The sequence below is a fragment of the Oryctolagus cuniculus genome, chromosome 14 (genome assembly GCF_964237555.1).
Source record: "Oryctolagus cuniculus chromosome 14, mOryCun1.1, whole genome shotgun sequence".
NCBI classification, from domain to species: domain Eukaryota; kingdom Metazoa; phylum Chordata; class Mammalia; order Lagomorpha; family Leporidae; genus Oryctolagus; species Oryctolagus cuniculus.
Genome location: NC_091445.1, coordinates 11,723,894 through 11,738,279, shown reverse-complemented (window position 1 = coordinate 11,738,279; position 14,386 = coordinate 11,723,894). Strand labels below are relative to the sequence as shown.

Below are 14,386 nucleotides of genomic sequence, written 5' to 3'. Positions count from 1 at the left end.
CCCCCCGAGACCCCGGTGCGCCCTGGGTGCTGCCGTGAGCCACTAATTCCCAGGATTAGTTTAAGCTGCTGCACGGCTGCCTGTCCGGGCTCCCACCCAGGTGCACCTCCCTCCCTCTGCAGGCGCTGGCCGGGCAGAGGGCTTCTCCGCCGGCGTGCACGGAAGAGTAGTGCCCCTGCCCTGGTCGCCTGCCTCTCCCAGTTCCTGTTCAGGCTTCAGGGATTGTCTTAGTGCTTAGGTCCAGCCGACCACATAAGCTGCTCAAAAGCAAACGAGGTGAAGTCACGTAGATTGCCTTCTGCATGGACTTTGGATGAAAGTTACCAAACTCCGTGATAAAGTTTGGCACAAAGGAAGTATCTGCATGGCCACGGCATCTTGTTTATTGTGTTATGAAATATTATGCAAGCACTTAAGTGTATGGCTGATGCTGTTCCCCTCGCAGAAAGTGGCTATTGATTCTTTAAGGGAAATTTTGTGTCAGGATCCTTTCCGACTGTTCCAGGTCCGGCGGTCATTGTTCCTGGGGGAAAGCCTCTTTTTCTTAGCGTTTTAGGGATGCATTTCTTTTGTAGAAAATATTTTAAATGCTGGCAGTCTAATAAGCCAGGTCGGGCGCTCTGCCAGCTCCCGAAGTGGTCCTGAGAGAACAGCCTTGACACCGAGTGCTGTTCACTATTGTGACTCTGATACTAACTCCAATGGTAGCTGCCTTCTGAAATGCTTATGACGGCAGATATTTTCTAAGTGCTGTGGAAGAAACTCCAGCCGCCTCACTATCCCCGTACACCTTGCAATGGAATTGTGGTTGCAGAGGGGAGATGTTTATGTGGAGTACAATAATGCCAATCCCGAGAGACTAGGGAGGACGTGGAAATGGGGCCACCTGTGAACCCCGTAGTGATACCCATTTCAGCTTGAAATAGAATAACAATCTCCAATTTGAAACTAAAGTGTCTTACTTAATTTTTACAATAATGTCGGCTTTGTATGTACCGAGGGAGCATGAGCAGGACTTTGCTTTCTGCACCAGTCTCGGTTCAACATAATGCGGTTCATAAACCAGACTGTCTTCCAGCATTTGCCTGCAATTATTTATTTATTTTCTTAAGTTAAAAGAAGTCGCTCTCCACCAGGTGGATTCAGAACACTGTAGGTAGGATGAGATGACCCTATCTGACATCCTATCTCAAGAGGGGGAAAAAAACCAGCCTCAAATCCAATACCTCATTCTGTATGTAGGAAAGTAAGCAGTGTACGAGACGAGTGAGTCAATTCTAAAAGTTTTTTTGTCAAAACACACTTTAAACATAATGTTTGTTTTAGATGTAGTTTCCCAGTGAAGCAAAGAGGACAATAGTTGGCAGTTTCCTTCAAGTTTTAGTAAACTTGAGAAAGATCTATTTGTTCAGTAGTGTCATCCACACAGCTTTGGATGTTGGGCGAGTGTTTCGGACTCCTTCCGAAAGATGGTATTTTGCTTCTTTCATTAATTGTGCTTTTTACATCCTGATTGCTGTGTACGTGGCATGTATTGAACGAACATGCTAAGGTATAGATTCCATTAATTTGTTTTTTGATTTCAGTACAAGTGAGCACTTTGTAATGAATAGCCAATTTTCTGCCATTTCTAAACTATTCATATTTTTTAGTGTATAATCGCAGGTATGAACTTTCCAAGAGAGAAACACATTGACACTGAATAACTATGTGCAACTTAAATAACAAAGACTCACTGCACCTTGTCTCCCCTTAGTCAACATGTTTATTTTGCAACCTTTGGGGAAAATGGTGCATTCCAATAGGGAAAAAGGCCATCTAATGATTCAGAGTGGCGTCCCAAAGAATCACATTTTATACCATCAGATAGCTATTAATTTCTTCCGTGGCCCTCATGTTATCAATTCAATAAATTGCATAATACAACTTTCTAATAAATGCTTCACTGTAATTAAATTTGTTCTATAAAGAATTGCACTAAGTAACTCCCTACCATATGTTAACATTATCATTTAAAACTTTCTGTTTATTCTAGTATTTTTTGTGGTCTTATTTCCTAATTCTACATGTGGTATATTTTGAGTGTTTGAAATCTCAGAAAGTGACAAAAATGGGGAATTATCTGAGCAGCAATACTTGTGCTACATGACAACAAAGCAATAGTTATTAAACAGAGAGCCTTGGTGTCTGGGACATGACTCAAAGCATTGTGGAAGAATTTAATACACGACTCAGGGTCACAGAATGGACCATAGAGAGATGGTTTTTAAGGAAGTTCTACTTTTTCTTTTTTCCAAAAGTACATCCATCTGAGAACATAGCATACAAACTAAAGTCTGAAAGACACTAAAATGCATATTTCATTTCATACATAGCTGGTGACTGCCCGGGACGTGGGACCAGGCTGCTACTGTCTCTTCGGGACAGCCCAGCATGCCGCCTGGCAAAGGATGGGTCCCACACTGTACCTTAATCTCCTGGGCACGTGGACTGTCCTGCACTCAGGCGAGCTTGGCTGTTCACCGAGCTCTGTCATCTTTAGGAAATCAAACCAGATTACACAGGCGATTCACAAACCCAGGAGCAACAGCACAGCCCATGCACCTTACAAAAGGCAGATTACACAGTTCACGTGTCGTGGTGGTGGGTCAAAGAGAAAAGCTGATTGTTGAGAGTGGAAGACACTCCAATTTGGAATGATTGCGAGATGACTACACTGCGACCCTGTTGCTCCCCCATAATGGAGCGCCATTCACACAGCAGAAAACTCAGTTTTCAAATAACAGGCTCTCAATAGCGAAATAAGAGAAAACAGGTCCTCGCTTCTTTATGAATAGACAGCGCGTCGTCGTCTCATTACGTGAAGTGGTTATTTTAAGGCTTGCGTGCGTTCGACGTTTTTCAGAGGTGTAAGGAGTACAAAGCGGAGGAATCAAACACTCAAAGTATTGAGTAGACGAGAGCAGGATGCCTGCTGGTCCAGTGCCCATTACGTTATTTTGTTCCCAAGTACATTTTTCATAAAAATGTGTAATTACACGGTTATGAGTCCACGCATCTGAAATATGTCTTGAGAGGCATTCAGTAGTCAAATTCTATATAATATATCTATATTGCATGGTTATTATATTAAGATCAGTCCTTACAGCCAAATATGGTGTTTGAGAGTTTATTTCAGAGAATAAAGTTTAGGCTGCCATGAAATTGTGAAAACCCCAACTTCTTCCACATCCAGCTCCACAGGAATTTCTTGCTTCTTCTAAAATTGAAGTCCTTTTTTTACCCAACGGATGCCTCCTAGTGTTTCACAGAATAAAACACTAATGAGTCACTCGTAAATGTAAACATTGCATTTTCATTGCCTGTGTCTTCTATAATACATAAAATTAATATTTATGTGTTTAATTTTCTGTGCATTATTATAACAAGGTAGGAAATTTTAGTGAGTGAAATGTTTCATTGGAGTGGATTTGTGGCAGACATTCGGAGGTTTTCTTTGACCGTAACAATATCTTACTAAGTTTTAATAAGTTTATGATCCAACGGTTCCAGTTCGTCTATTCACGGCTGATATTCGCTCTTATTTCTAAGCGAGAAACATAGAGGAAAGAGTAGAGCTTCCATTTTGTAGGCCCAGACATTGTATAGCCGAGTTCATCCTGAAACGCCCGATGGACCCATTGCAAAGAGACCAACCATTTCGTGTAAACTCTGAACTCTCTTAAATGAGATACAGCTATTTTCCCCTTTTTGGCGTCTTTACACTTGGAAAATTGCTATATAAAAGTGGTATAAAAAAAGTGGTATAAAAGTAAAGGAGGGCTTAGAAAAATAAAAGTAAAGATACATGCACACCTTTCCACCCATAGGAAGTCTAACACTTTATTAGAAAATAGAGAAACTTGCCCTGGGGATATAAAATGCTACACGGTGGCAGAGAGGCTTGTTAAAACCCAATTTCTCAAGACTAGCAGATTGGCTCGTGAGGTGGAAGTCAGAGTGGATATCTGATCTGTGCTACTATTGCACGTCTGTGATTTCACGCCGTGCACTGATTCCACGGAGAAAGATGGAAACTTCAGGTCCTGAATCTTTTTGTTGTTTTGTTTTTTCTAATAGTCTTAGGAAAGAGAGGTGACACTCCCCTGTGAGGCTGAAATTCAGAAGAGATACTCCGAAACTTGTAACATTCGCAGGCCTCTCCCTGAGTTGTTACAGAACCCACAGGTGCACAGCAACAGCCACAAAGTCTCCCACAAAGGCTTCCAAAGGTTCGAGATTCCACTCCACTTAGGTCGTGAGGTAACATTTATTTCTGCTACCTGTGTATAGGTCATTTTGTTCTCCCGATTCAAAATACACAGCATGAGCAATATTTGACTATCACTTCAGATTTTCTAAATTAGTCGATAATACAAGGCCATTACAATTCTGTGCTTGTTGGACACGTTTCAAAGAATGTAAGGGGGTGTGTTCCTTTCGTCCAAGGAAGCAAACATGTCGAAAGGGGTGGGCCTTTCCCACAAGAGCCACATTTCTTGCCCTGGAGAGCTGAAGCAAATATGCAGTATGCGAGAGTAGCGGCATGAGAAAGAAAATAATTCGTGATGATCGACTCAAGTAAGCAAAGGAAACCTTCAGGTCTTTTTTGAAAAGCAACTCTTACTGTTAGGTTGTCTCACAGTGACTCCTGAAAAGACCTAGGAGAGCGTTTAATTTTAGTGTTCAACATCCAGGAATAAAATAACTATAAAATATGCTATAAAATTTTGGTCTTGCCCCAAACAAGAATTTAGTAGCCACTGCCTTATTTTACTGATAGCATTGAGGTCTAAGGAAGCAAAAGGTGCCAGAATCTTCTATTCTCTTCAGACTATGCAGACAGCGTGATGTACTTATGTTAATTGTTTTTGCCAGTGCCATAATTAAAGAATGTTCTCTGACAGCGAATACTAAGATTATAGAGAAAACTATTCAGTGTAGTATTATGTCACCTTTCCCTAATACTATTTAGCATTCACTGCCAAAGAGAAAAATCATATTGCTATTAACTGTGGATGGAAATGATGTATGCCTGTTCTGTAGATCTGTGGTTTAGCTTTGGTAGATAATAAGAATAACATATATTCGCCATTACCAGAATAGATTTGCTACATGTTGTCATTCTGCTGCCCACCTCAAATCTCTGTATTTTTTTAAAAACTATAACCACTGTAAACAAAGTTCAGAGTCCACACGAAGAGAATCTTTGGAGGGCATCGTAAAGGAAGCTGGTGACATTACAAGCAACACAAACAGTAAACTTGTTAGGGACAGATTTCTGCAGGAATCATTATGCCTTGATAATGCAGACATTGCAAAGACTCTGTTAATTCTCAGTGCTGCACATTCGGAATGAATGGGGCAGCGTTGCTGGTGCTGCAGGCGGCTGCGATCCCTGTCGAGTGGCAGTGCAAGTCTTCACACAGTGGTTCAGATCATGTCCCTGACACTTGTGTTTGGAGACTGGAGGAACTGATCTTTCACGGGGTGCCTGGTGAGAACCTGCTTTTTCCCAATCGCATCCTCAGCGTGCTCTGGTTTTCCTCTGCTGTCTTGTTGTCCGAGATAAGATGCGCGTGAAGAATTCATAGAAGTTGGTCTCAGATACGGTGGGTCTTTAGCATATCGGATTTTTAAAAAGATAGTTGTGGTCCTTTGACAGGAGGGGCACTGCTTTTTTAAACACAGCCCCAAACTACCCGTCTTTTTTTTTTTTTTTTTTCCTATGTCTGCGATTCTCTCAGCAAGTTAGACTGACAGCAGGAGGTTGTGCCCACCTCCCCATCCTGGAGAACAGGCGGCTTCTCCTTAGACATGCTTGTGTGTTTGCAAAACTAGAGAACAGATTCACTCATTTCAGTGAGTCGCGACAGACAAGGAGATTGCTCTGCAATCGAATAAACTTGACTTTGATTTTTCATCTGCTAAGGAATTGTTGACCCTGTTATAAGGGGTGCAACTGCCCAGGCTGATTATGCTGGGCGTGTTGCTGAGTGGAACACGAGGGGTTGGGATTTCTTTAATTTTGAAGATGTGGTTACTTAGCAGAAATAGTCACGAGAGCATTTGCTTTTTGGAAATCGTGGTCGCACAAGGACGCCTTTATAGGGCTGGCTTCCTAATTGCAGTCCAACATCTCTTTTTAATGAACGAACACACTCACAGACGAACATGCGTTTTAAGAATATAATGGCCCTATATTTTTACAATTTCTGCCGCATTTTTTACATCAGAACAGAACGTGTGTGTCTAGGCAGATGTTTTAAGTTATATCCTGCATGTAGGTGATTGTGTAAGTGTACCATTTAACATAAATGGCTTTGTGGGAAGGTAGTTTGAGGAGTTTAAAAAGGAAAAAAATAAAAAATAAACCTCCACGTACTGTAGTTTCAGCTCTTTCTTTTTTAAAAACAGTAATTACACTCAGGATAAAGAAAGAACAAATAAACTCTTCTAATCCTTTGTCACATCCCCAGTTTCTGCTGGTGTATTTTTATTCCCGAGTGTGCAGGGCAGGTACCGGCTCAGAGCTGCAAACTGAGCACTTCCGGGCTGCAGACCCGACACAGCACACGGTGCCACATCGTAAACTTCCCTCCTCGGGCTCAGGCTGCTGTCAGCCCTAAGCCAGGTCCTTTCTCCCCACAGTGGGCTTAGGAGCAGAGGCCTTTTTCCTGGGCAGTCCCTCTGGGATGGGGAAAAAGCATATTTCCCTTCTTTAATCTAACAACTCTGCCTCTTAAATCATGAAGACACTAACTGACGTGGATTCTGTACATTTCCTTTTCATTCCCATACAGCAGTTTAGGATGCATAAAGCAATTGGTTTGAGATAGAAAATGAGACCTTCTCCCCACCCCCAGCTCCAGCACATGTAGGCCCAGATACTTGGATTTTTGTTGCTGTTTTGCAAATGAAATATAATGCTTTGTTTTCAATGAAGATGGTGCATTATATTCAAGATCTATCTATCCGGTACATCATTTTTGTGATGCAAATTAACATTGAGGTTTCTTGGTACTTATCTCAGAGAATAGCAGTATTCAAAACGCTATGTGGTGCTGCAGTAATTTTTTATTGATAAACATTCACACTTTCAGTGATTGTTAGGTCAAAATGCAGAGTACAGAGACAAAATATCAGCTGTCGTTTATCAATTGTTTATGCTCTGCATTTGAAAGGTACAGGGTAAGCACTGTGTTTAAGACTGTGCAAAATAAATTGACTTCTAAATTTCTGCATGAGTATTCCTTGCATTGGAAACTGTAGTCTGAACACTTGTGCTTTTCTGTGAAAAATAAAAATGGTTAAAAAGCAGCTTTTAATTACCGGTTACTTTTTCAACTGTTACCAATGTGATTTTTAAAAATCCTATGAAAAAAAGTTCTGAGCTACCATGGTTGCTTCGATCAGCAGCCCAATTTCATTTGTGTAAGGTGCAGTGGGATTGTTGTCACCTTGCCTTCTAAAACTAGCCTTCTCCATCAGAAATACATTCAATGGGAGCCTTCAGTTGAAACTACTACCATGTCATAAATGTTTGTTCCAATTTTATTTCAAACTAAATTATTGATACATAATCATATACAAACAGTGTATTCATGTTAGTTTAGTCATTAACCCACTAAGCTAATAAAGAATTGCCTGTATATAAAATTTCCCAAGTCAGACCTGAACAGCAACATATAATTTTAGTTTTCTTTAAGGTAAAATAGATAAGCAATTTGAATCACGTCTAAATACTAAGCAATGATTGTCATGTATGCGAAAGTTCCTCAGTAAATTGTCAAGAAATTAATCCGACATAGATATTAAGAAAGTCAGCTCGAAGAGTATGACCACAGTGGTGAATTCCTGCTGTGGGTGTCCCTCTTTCTGCACCCTTTCAAGACCCAGGAGCAAGGGAGAAAAAATGTTGAACTCTTTTTTTCTTTTGCATATATTAATATAGAGAGGGGTCAGTAATTTTTGAAATTTATTTATTACAAAATTAGACATTTTGTTTAAAAAATCAGATTAAACCTTTAAATTTTCGGTTTACAAGATTTTATTTTCTTGGAACCCTCTAGAGGAGTAGGATAATTGGAATCATCACTCCTGAGTCAATACTGTTAGACACTGTAAAAGTCTCAACTGTTGGACATGCAGATATTTAAAATAGAAAATGACCTACCTTACTATCTAAATCCTTCAGAATTATATCTGATTTAACCAGTAATCTCTTAGAGGGTTGACTAATAGGTAATTCTCCAGACCAGAATGTTAGAGATTTTGACCGTGTTAACCAGCAACTTGCAGTAACTTCTTTAAGGCACTTGACCTTCATCCATCTGGGAGGAGCCTTATTAAGTCGCTGGGTGGTCTCATAGCAAAGGTTTGTGTGGTCTAGAAAGTAGATCTTTTCACCCCTTTGTAACAGTTAATTGGTTAAAAAGGTATAAATCCAGACCTAATTCTGTCTGGATTATTTTTCTTAACCCATGAAGGCAAACACACCTGAGTATTTTTTTTTTAATGTATCTGTTTGTTCATTTCCAGTATTTATTGGAAGCACACTCAGGCTCTGTGTAGGTCAGAGGTTAAGGAAATAATTTTAACTGCATTTTTCCCTTCTTGCATGTTTGAATTTTTCTCCCCTTACATAAACCAAGGAGAAATTTCCACCATGACGTTAATAGGTTCGCAAAGGGCTGCATAGGAGACAGTGCCCTTGTGGGCCCAGGGCTGCCGTGTTTGGGCATTGTCCCTTGGAGGACTGATCTCGCATGAGGTAGAGTGGGTGCTCTCCCCACGATTTGAACCCTCTGCCCATTTTACAGCTTAAAAAAAATCAAAGAATTCTTGGCTTCGCCCTACTTTTTTCATTTTTTTTATTATCTTCTGAGTTTCTTTTTCTTGCTTCAAAGTATTTGGCATAGTGAAAGCAAGTGCACTCCTAACTGTTTCGATGCCATGTGTGAGAGCCTAGAGTTGTTTCAGGCGCTAACTTATCTCCTTACCCTGGAGAGACTGATGTGGCTCATCACAGCATGAAGGAGCTCCACATACTGATGGGGGAGACAGCCGGGGCCACAGGACAGAGCCTCTGTAAGAGCCACCGACACCTTGAGAGTCTGTGGGTGGCCTATCCAGGGTGGAGATGCGCAGCATGGTCAACTCACGGGAGGTGGACCAGGTATTGGATGAGTTGGACCAAGTGATGGCTTTCATTGGTGCTCTGTGGAGTGGGGAGCCAGAACTCCAAGGGGAGTGTGTGTGTGTGTGTGTGTGTGTGTGAGTGCATGTGTATGGGGTGGGGGAGAGAGACAGAGAGCATGAAAGGAAGAGAAATAGGAAACTATTTAAGCCAACAGAAAGCTTAAAGAACCCACTGCCATGCTTGATATCCTCTGATTATACATGCAAGTCTTTCAGACAAACATGTTCATCAGAGTGGAGAGTAAAGGTGAACAGCAGTGCCCAGAACCGGTTCGAAAGCCCACCTCCCCTTTGCTGGTTAGTGCCTTTATGCAGGGTGCTTAACCACAGAAAGCCTCAGTTTCAGCATCTGTAAAATGGGGATAATAATAGCACCCACGTCTTAGTGTTTCTGTGCAGATGTAGAGTATTGCATATAAAAGCATAAAACGCACAAAGTATGAGAAATTATTAAATTATTGTCGTAGAACTACACTATATTTTAACCATTTTATCTTCCTGCTAATGATGTTCACTTAGGAATATCTGGTAGGATAATTATTTTGAACTTTTTTTTCCAGTAACACTTTCAGACCATTACAATTAGGTCACTTTCGGGGCAAGTCTGACTTTTGATGCTGTGTTAGGTCAATTCTAATGATTGCTAAGTAGCGGATACTTCTTTCCCTAGGAAAATCAAAACCATTCACAGATCAGATGTTATTCAATAAATATCCTATTATTTTTAGAACTAGAAATGGAACCAAGGAACGAAATAATTTCATCCATGAGTTTTAAAAGTCATTTATTGAAAGTCCTGAATTCCAGATAGACTGTTGCTTAGTTTTAATAAAAGTTCATTTTGGAGCAAGTGTTTGATGTGCATGGAGTTATTAGGTGATTTTAATAGTGAAAGACTTAGAAAGAATTTGAAAGCTATTTTTTTTTCTTTTTAGCATTGGCATTACCCACCTTTGAAGGAAACATTAGTATTGCTGGCTTAATTTTCTTATTGTACAACTTTGCTTTATGTGGAGCTAGAATTAACTTATGAAGGATGGGTGTCATTTTACCCATCTTTGTATTGCTCCACAGGTACTTCTGCATATAATAGGTATTCTGTAGACTTTGTTGAGTAAAAGAATAACATGTAGCCCAGAAAGATAATACATTTTTTATTTTAATAGTTAAAAAATAAAGTCAAATAAATGGCACTGCTCTTGTCCTGTTTTCCCTGATTTGAGGGATTATTTATTATAATCGGAGCTTATCCACTTTGAGATTATGAACAAATGAACCTAATTGGGATATTTTCTATTCATGTGAGAAGAACTACAAAGTGCAGAATTTTACCTCACGTTTTGATCAAACAAGTCATAAAATTTAGGTGGGTTGTGGATGCAGATGGGAATATTTCTGAAATAAGAAACTGCTCAGCACTTTTTTTCAGCTTTCATATTCATTTAATTTCTCAAAAACAATTCATAGTTTGGGTGACAGGTAATGCCAGTGAGGCCTGCCCAGTGTACACAGCCTGGGGGAGGGAGGTTACGACCACTTGAAATTGTTCTTGTGCTTTTGAATAAACCCCCTCCAGTGTGCACCTTGCATCTCGGCTCTCTTGTCTAAGCCTGTTTTAATGCCTGGGTAAAGAGTGCTCAGTGCAGGAATACTCGCAGAGGGGACTTCCCTGTGGCAAAACAGCATGGACAGCTCCCAGCACTGCAATCAAGGATGCCTCTAAAAGCTTTAATTTAAAAATAATAATAATAATAATAAGTCTGCATGAAGATGATGGAGCCCTGGAAGGCACATGGGCTTAGAGAATTATTCCCATCTGCAACCCCCTCCTCCTACTTAGTAGCTGTTTCCAGGGTTATGATTACTGGAAAATGGCTGTTAATCACCAGAATTTTTTTTTTTTTGAATGCAGCTGCTTCAGTCAGACTCCTAATCTATTAAACAACTTCATCTCCAGTTTAAAATTTGCATTGTCTACTGTATAGAATAAATTTTCATTGTAATCAGAGCATCTAAGAGAACCTCCCGATATGATTTATAGAAGCACATTTGTTTGTATGTGTGGGCCCCTCTACCACTATTGAGCCAACTGCTTAAACAATACGGTGGTTGATCAGCATAAAATAAAATACCATAGCACCATTGAACGCAAGCACCTTCCACAATAGTCACAATGCAGAATATTTGAATTGTGGCATCTTTAGCACTTGGCAGTATGATACTCACAGGATTCAAAAACTTAACCCAGATATTTAAAATTTGACTTGAACCTGAAAGGGTTTTGAGAAGTTTTATGTTCTTGTACCAGGCTGCAGCAGGGGGCTTTGGCCTCTGTCTCCCCTAATGCCTATGACAGTTGCCGTAATTCGAAAAAAATAATCCAAAACCTGAGTCAATATTGAGTGCGGGTAGGGGACGAAGCAGCTCTATGTTACAAAGAACCCTTTTCAAATGCATTCTTCTATGTAAAATTGACAGGCTCCAAGAGGTGGTTGGATGGTGTTCATCATGTTGGAAGGAACGTTTCAATTAAAGTTGAGCACTTTCTCTTCCAGGTCTTTTTTTCTCCATTTTTCCTTTGCTGTGCCAAGGTATCCATGTGCGTTTTCCCACTGTCATCTGGCGCCTTCCCAGCAGATGCACACAATCTGTTCCGCTGTCACTAACAGGGCTTGGTTTATGAAAAGAATGTGTCAGAACATGCCACTGTAGTCACTTTTGCAGGTTTTTTTAAAGAGTAACTGAGAATATATGCATTGCCCTAGTTTTATTGTATTCAGCCCCAAAGAGATTTCTAAGAAACTTTTATAATTTTCAAAGACCAGAAGCTTTCTTCCAAATGTATTTTTGACCAAATATTTACTTCCCATCAAAAAGTAAATTTTAAAAGTTCACGAACATCTTTAAGGTTGAAATGGACTGTGTTTACGCGGAAGAGTAGATTTTTATAAGGATGGTTAAAGTAAACCAAACTTTTTTGGATGCAATTATCGCATTTCCAGTTATGAAATTTATTGTAATCATTAAAAACGAATTTACGCTCATACTAGAAGCAAACTGACTGACCCACTGGAATCAAGGTTTTGCTTAAAAACACATTGTGATAGAATACTTAGGGTATGGTCCTACTCTACCAGTTGTCCAACCTCATAGATAACAGCGATTTTCCTAAGTCTTTGACACCATTAAATTAAACCAAAAGGGGTTAAGCTATCACATACATTCTTATGTCCTGCAGAGACACTTGATAAACTATGCTTTCGCAAAATAATGTGACATTTTTCTTTTGTAAATGTTTACATTTTAAAAATGCAGTAAGTAAATATTTCTGAATTTAGTTTCTGTTCTTTAAATTCTGTTTTTACCAATTTTTCTTAGTAATTTACTTTGTTTTTTTTACATATAAAGTAATTTCTTTGGTTATATATAAGTAAAAAAAATTGAGCAATGGAAGTTGCATTAATTCTTGAGCCAATGAGCTTAGTAAGGTAGTAGGCTTTGAAGATTGAAGTACATGTAAGAATACGTACATAGATATCCTCCTGCAGATAAATAGACACATTAGCATTTTGTGTACAGTAGATGGTATTTAAATGTTTGAGAACTGGAGACTTTACAGTGTACATAAGAGCTTTAGGATTTAAGTAATTTCTAACTTGGAGAACAATGCAAAATTCAGGAAACTCAAGTTTTTGTCAGTTACAATTTTGATGTTAAAAATTCAGATTAAGAAACTATAATAATTATAACTGATACAAATGAAACTTTGTGTTTGTATGGGAAAACAAAGGTTAGATTTCTACAAAAAGAAAATTTATGAACTACATTAGGCATAAATGTGTCAAAGCTTTCTGAATACAAAACTGATGGAGTGTCACATAGACAGTTTGAGCAATATAAATTAAGGCCTTTTTGAAACAACTTTGCACATTTTAGCAAGAAAATAATTTACAGTTTGACCTTTGTTGTCATTGTATATCCAATGATCACTAAGTTACCTTTCTGGGGTTGTATCATGTAATTATTAGCGTAGGTTTTCTTAGTTTGTAGACAAAGGAATTGGTGTCCATTAGACTTTAAATATTATCATGTGTACATACACAGCCTGTGTTGATTTTCTAATACTTTTGATGTTGTGAACACAGCACGCAGATTGAAGACAAGTCACAAAGGATGGGTCTGAAGTTCACTTTTCCTGCCCACATTCTAATTTAGTCATGGTTTTACCTGTCCAGTAACTACTTTGTAATCTGTAGGTACTTGAATTGCTTAGTTTCTGTTAATCCCAAATAATTGCTCTTGGCATAAAAGGCCAAGAATCATAGATGGTGAAGGACTCAAGATTGTTCTGGTCAAATTCCGTGGTCTCTTCCTCTTCCCTTGAAAGCTATCATCACAGGAGGACTGAGGGAGAATTACAGTTGTTACAAGAGAACCGACTTGGCCTTGCTATGAGGGTCACATAGGCATGGAGAACCAGCAGAATCTTAAATTTTACTATAATTGGATATACGTAAGGTCATTTCAAGATAAGACTCCTTTGACAAAATTAGTTATACTTAACTAGAATTACTAATCCTTAAAATCCTTTATCACTCAAAGTATAAAAATGTACAATTCTGAATTTTCATTAGAGACAAAATTCACTCCTTTTAGCAGGATTCACAGAACTTATGGAAATAGATTTCATCTTGTGAAATACTTGTAAATAGTACGTTCTCTTGTTTAATAATGCCTGATTTAAAAAAGTAACAAATCTTCCCAACTTTATTTTTAAAAATTAAGGAAAGGGAACTTTTGAAATGTGAGATTTCCCTGGTTCTCCAGGATCGGAACTTTGGAAGTATTGTATCTCAAAAATACTTTCTAGAATTTTGTCAGTTGCCCCTCTCCAGCAGGGTAGGGGCGCCGCCCTTCTGGGTGGTTGGGAGGTAACCCCTCCTTTGCACTTGCTTAGTCATAGGTCTTTTTGGAGCAAAGGCAGATTATTTTTATGAAGCTGTGCCCACAGTATGTATTATTCATAGACTAAGAAACCCATCAAAGGGTCTCGCTGCACACATAATTATAGGATGGACTGCACTGACCAGAAGGCTCTCCACTCGGCTTTCTTGAGACGATTTAAAGACAGTTGTAGCCTTTTTCC

At 39.2% G+C, this 14,386-nt stretch overlaps 1 protein-coding gene across 34 annotated transcripts in view; it reads left to right on the top strand.

The window, feature by feature from the left end:
• MEF2C (myocyte enhancer factor 2C) overlaps positions 1 to 14,386 on the top strand; it is a 176,004-nt gene that overhangs the window by 20,372 nt on the left and 141,246 nt on the right. The gene's annotated exons all lie outside the window — the stretch shown is intronic.